This window comes from Vicia villosa, linkage group LG1 (genome assembly GCF_029867415.1).
Source record: "Vicia villosa cultivar HV-30 ecotype Madison, WI linkage group LG1, Vvil1.0, whole genome shotgun sequence".
Classification (NCBI taxonomy): Eukaryota; Viridiplantae; Streptophyta; class Magnoliopsida; order Fabales; family Fabaceae; genus Vicia; species Vicia villosa.
Genome location: NC_081180.1, coordinates 232,915,979 through 232,921,767, shown reverse-complemented (window position 1 = coordinate 232,921,767; position 5,789 = coordinate 232,915,979). Strand labels below are relative to the sequence as shown.

The 5,789-nt window shown below is 39.7% G+C and overlaps 1 long non-coding RNA gene across 1 annotated transcript; it reads right to left on the bottom strand.

Moving 5' to 3' along the window:
* Positions 1-297: 297 nt before the first annotated feature.
* LOC131623678 (uncharacterized) lies at positions 298-2,331 on the bottom strand. Its single transcript, XR_009290282.1, has 3 exons — positions 1,438-2,331; positions 884-958; positions 298-620 (listed from the first exon to the last, which is right to left on the bottom strand). It is a non-coding gene; the product is annotated as an uncharacterized LOC131623678 (long non-coding RNA).
* Between the last annotated feature and the right edge of the window lie 3,458 nt (positions 2,332-5,789).

The following is a 5,789-nucleotide window of genomic DNA, read 5'->3' as shown; positions in this document are numbered from 1 at the left end:
TTAAAGGCTTGGGTTATTTCTCGACATCAAGGGTTATTGGATTCAGTTCATCAATGGAGGATTAGTCATGCTATTATGGATGGTGTGAGTCATTGTCTTAGAATCTCTTTCAAATGACTTGGACATGGAGCATGTGTCATGATTAGCATTAATAATTAACATTGATCATCTTGAGGATGGAAATAATCGAAGAGCACTTATCGAACTTATGAATATGCCAAAAAGAATTTTGAGACGAGTGCAACATGTATTGGGCAAAGACAATACCGGAAGCTCGATTATTTGGCTATAATCATATTGGAAATTCAATTTATTCATACTTCAAACGGTGTTCATGACATTGATTTAAGGGAAAAAGAGTTTGAATTTTTGTTTGAAGAAAGTAATCACTCTCCTGCCATGACATCAATTCATACAGATTTCTAATGAATAACTTCAAGACAAAGTTCATTTCCAAACCCCATTCTACACTTAATTCAAGTTTCTATCCATTAAAAATTAAAAGAAAACTAAGTCTCTACTGCAGCTTCAAGATCCCTCCATTCTCCAAGTTCTTCAAGGTTTCCGCATCTTCATCTTTCTAACCATGCCATGCCACTTGGATCATAACTTGCAGCTTCCTACACATACAACATTGGCACAATTTAAAATAAGAATTCAAAGCATCATAGGTCATATTTATTTACAACCAATCACATTCAAGTCAGCAACAATCGTTCCGATCTAATCATCGAGAAAATTCAACTCAAACCAAACAGAGATTAACCACTTGTATTGTCACATACTTCAGTTCGGTTCAGGAACATTACAACCGTATATTAATCCACATTCAGAACACCGCCCATTCATACACAAGGCATAACTCAAAACCATACCAAAATACCTGTAACACTCAAATAGCATAGCTATGCAAACAGAAGTGAAGCCATGTCCTCCGCATACCGATTTATATCCAGAACTGCCAAAATAACATACACCAGAAGTCAGCATCTGCAATCAGTTCAAATTCAAGAAAACAGTCCCATATTCACAACCATAAACATTCAGCATTTAACATCCATACCATTCAAACTAATCCTAACTTTTCTAACGAATTTCACTAACAACCAAGACATCAAGAAACCATATAACCTATTCATAAACAATTCCATACATTCATAAACAGCAGCCACTTCACAATATCAATCATTCCAATCAATCCCTATTAACAATCCAGACTCATACTCATACATACACACTTCCCATTCAAATTAAGCTATAACCAATTCAGTTTTAACATTTAACTACCAAAACAGAATCCTAACCAACTTAACAACCTAACTAACTAACCTACCATTTGGTAACAGAATTATCTCACTAACCGATTCAGTTATAAGCATAACAGAAAAGCAATTGCAAGAGATGAAGAACAGATGAAAATCAGAGAACAGAACTAACCTTCAACTTCTATAAAGTCAGAGCTTGCTCCATCACTTGAGCTCTCTCGATTCATTCCAGCTGCTCCCTTAAATTCCTCCACCATTTTCTTATAACCTCCATTCTCATTCAATCCCTGGATTCTCCATCATCTTCATCACTTCACACCTCAATTCATCTTCTTCATTCCTTCAACCATTCACCATATCTTCATCTTCAATCCACACAAAATCAGAAGAACCTTCAAGAACACCACGGCTCTTCGCCATCGTCAATCCACACCATCTTCACATTCTTTCATCCTCTTCAATCACCTTCGACATCACATCTTCAATAATCTTCAAGAACGAAAATCCAACCACATCATCACATCTCTGCCGCAAATAACAAGCATCATATCTCAACACTGTTGCTACCCTGTGAGTCTCACCGTGAATCTCGCACACCATCGCAAACCTACAAAAAGAAGTTCAGCACAAACAAATCGGTGAATCCACAAAATCGCAACACCAACGCATTCGATCTGCCTCAAGTCCGATACGCCAGTTCCTTCGCCTCTATTCTTCCTCTGAAAACTTCAGTCATCTGCCACCACGCCACAACCATGATCTCAAGCGCATAGTAGAAGAAGAAGAAGAAGAGGTTCGAATGGTCGGAGCGTGATCGTGCTAAGCAATCGATTGAGGACGAAGATGAGTGGAGAAGGCCACGATTAAGATCAGAATCAAAGAGGTTGATGGATGAAACCACAATCGGAGAAGACGAAGGAGTCACCACCGCACCTGGCCGTCACCGTCGATGCCAAAGTTCTTCGGCCGTTTGCTCTTGAGTGCGAAGAGGGAAGAGCGTGAAACGCGAAAGGTCACAAACTCTTGACCTAATTCCCTTCTTCTTTTTATTTATTTTATTTTGCTATTGAATTGATGTGTTAAATTGACATTTTGTTGGATATAAAGTTTTTTATTAACTTCTGTCAAAAAAATAAAAATAAAAGTTTTTTATTAACTGAGACATAAAGATGAAGATTAATCAGGTTTAACATAAGGTTTTAATGTGGTTAATTGATTCATTTGATAGTCTGAATCCATAGCAATCCTGGGCCGAGTTATGATCACACTCCTAATTGCCCAATACCTCACTTTTTGGCTGAAAACATAATCAATACAAAAACAAAACTCTGTTGGGCTATCCTGGTTGGACCCTGCGCCCAGTTACTCTTCACAATCCCATTTTCACTGTTTACCCCCCCTGTTTATATCTTTTATTTAGGCTTAATTAGTTTTTTTTCATCAATTTCTTTTAGGTGATAAAATACTATTTTTCTCCTACTAACTTTGGACTTTAGTACTAGTTTTTGACATTAAAAATAATCAATAAAAATATTAGTTTAGGCTTGTATTCTTTTAATTCATTCGCTTAATTAATTTCTTGCATTTTGCCGTATAAAAATCCATAAAATAATAGTCCTTTAAATTCGATTTTTTGTACTATTTTGCGTTATTCACCTTCATGTCTTGTACCATATTCTCAAGTGTTTATGTTAGCCATTTTACACTAATTCTTGTATCGTTATTTACTTGTATTTTTACTTGTAATTTCAATCTCCGCTTATGCTTATATTTTCATACCACTTTTTGCACCTAACCATTAGGTAGAAACCATGACAACATTAGGAATTAGAGGTTCCCATCATATTAGGCTAGTTTTCATCTTAGGCTAGTTTTGTTTATTTTCCTTTTCAACTTTAAAACACTTAATAAAGGAAGAGGCGAATCACATTAAAAGTGGGAGAGAAACGAGTGGGATTTATTCCCTAATCTGTTTCTCAAACACTTAGTGAGAGAGAAATGAGTGGGATCCATTCCCTAATCTGTTTCTCGATCACTACAAAGAGAAATGAGTGGGATTCATTCCCTAATCTGTTTCTCGAGTATTAGAGTAATGAGTGGGATTCATTCCCTAATCTGTTTCTCTATCCATGTAGAGAAATGAGTGGGATTCATTCCCTAATCTGTTTCTTTGACATCATACAATCTAATGTGATTCAACTCGCAGATTAAAATCCCTTAAAAATCACCAATCAAAACGTCTAAAACATCTAATAAAGGCTCAGACCTAAATCAAAGTAATGAAGTGGTGCGGAACCTTGTATTGGGTTTTGTTCATCATGGAATTACCCTAAAAAATACAAACCAATTTTCTCTCTTCTCTCTTGCCTCAGAGGCATTCTTTCTCTTGCCTTCAGGGCATTTCTTTCTCCTAATCGGACACGTTATTTCCGCTCCATTCCCAGCTTAAGACTCCAGAGGTCGAGCAGCGGAGTGCGAATGTAACTGTTCAACTAAAAAACACAAAAACAAACAAAAACTAAAGAGCCGAACTACGGCGCTCTGATTCCTGAAAAGGATACGTAGGCATTGGGTCGCGGGGCCTAAGCGAGCACAATTATTTATAAACCTTATTTTCCCCGTGTTTCTTTTTCTTTCATTTGCATGCATTCCCTTAGTAATTAAGCTTTAGATTTATACACCCTTAGAATAGAACAAACATAGGTGGATACCATCGAGTACGATGGGCGTGAGGGGTGCTAGCACCTTCCCCTTGCGTAACCGACTCCCGTACCTTATCTCTGGTCGCAAGACCTTCTCTTATCCTTATTCTAGGTTTTCTGATATTCCTTTCCCTTTGGGATAAATATATTGGTGGCGACTCTGTTCACATTTCGCGAGCGTGCGACACAACTGTCAGAGAACATCTCGTGCAACAAGGGGTTTTGTGTGAACTACATGACTTCTGTTTACAATGTTCTTCTAATCCAGAGGAATGTGCCAGGTTGAGGGATGAGATTCAAAAGCTGGTGGATGAAGGTGTCACTAGAGTGGAAAGAGTTATTCCCGATGAAAAGGTGGCTGTTCTAGAGATTCCTTACTATCCTGCTGATATGTCAAAAGCCCAAAGAACTCCTTTGGTTATTCAAACTCCGAGTACTCCTTTGGTTATTCAGATTCCGAGTACTCCACTGGTTATTCAGACTCCGAATACTCCTTTGTTCATCCGTCCCCAAGCTCCTCAGACTCCATCTCCTGCTCCCTCTTCATTGGTTGATTCTAAGGCTGTTCCTTGGAGTTATAATGCTATGTATATTCGAGGGAAAAAGTATGATTGCCCTCCAGTGGGTAATTCGAGTGTCACTAATATTGCTGGGACTAGTGGCATCACTCGAAGTGACCGAATCTTTGTCGCCCCACCTCCGCCTCCCAAAGAGACTAATAAGGACGTTAACGCTCAAACTAAAGGGAAACAGGTTGCCGTTGATCCTCCTGAGCCCCGTACTGCACAAGACGCTGAACAACTTCTGAGAATTATAAAGAAAAGTGATTACAAGGTGATTGACCAGCTTGACCAAACTCAAGCTAAGATCTCCATCTTGTCCCTTTTGGTGCACTCAGAAGCTCACCGTGATGCTCTGATGAAGATCCTGGCTTCCGCTCATGTTACTCAAGACATTACTGTACCTCAGTTTGAAGGGGTTGTAACCAATATTGCTGCCGATAATTGCTTGGGTTTTTGTGATGATGAACTTCCGCCTGAGGGTAGAGCACACAACAAAGCGTTGCATATCTCCATGAGGTGCTTGGATACTGTTTTATCTCGAGTTCTGATTGATACAGGATCTTCCCTTAATGTGATGCCCAAAGCTACTTTGTTCAAGCTGAGTATGGATGGGGTTATGATGAGACCATGTACTATGAACGTCAGAGCATTCGATGGTTCCAGAAGGTCCGTGGAAGGGGAGATCGACTTGCCTGTTAAGATTGGTCCGCACACGTTCTACATTGCCTTCTATGTTATGGATATTCGCCCTTCGTACACTTGCCTCTTGGTTCGTCCTTGGATCCACGCTGTTGGAGCTGTGACATCCACCCTTCATCAGTGTTTGAAGTTTGTTGTGGGTGACAAGATTGTTGTGATCACTCGTGAAGAGGATCTAGTAGTCAATAATCTAGCAACATACCGTTATGTGGAAGTGGAGGGGGAAGTACAAGAGACACCTTTCCAAGCCTTGGAAATTGTGTCGGTTGATAGACTTCCTGTGGTCGAAAACAAGAGGGAACCTGGAAGTTGGTGTTCCCCATGGTGCCTGGGGCAGGTTGATTGATGTTTATGAGAAGCGAGACAAGTATGGGCTTGGGTACCAGCCATCCTCTTCTACTCAGCTCAGCACGATCCTTGGAAAGAAGGTGATTCCCCTAATTTCTCAGGTGTTTGTCAGTGCCAGTACTAGTTCTAGTTCTGAAGGTCAGGTTCTCGCCGTGGATGACGACAACGAAAAAGATCTCTCCAGATTCATTTGCCATGCTGCGCCCGGACAG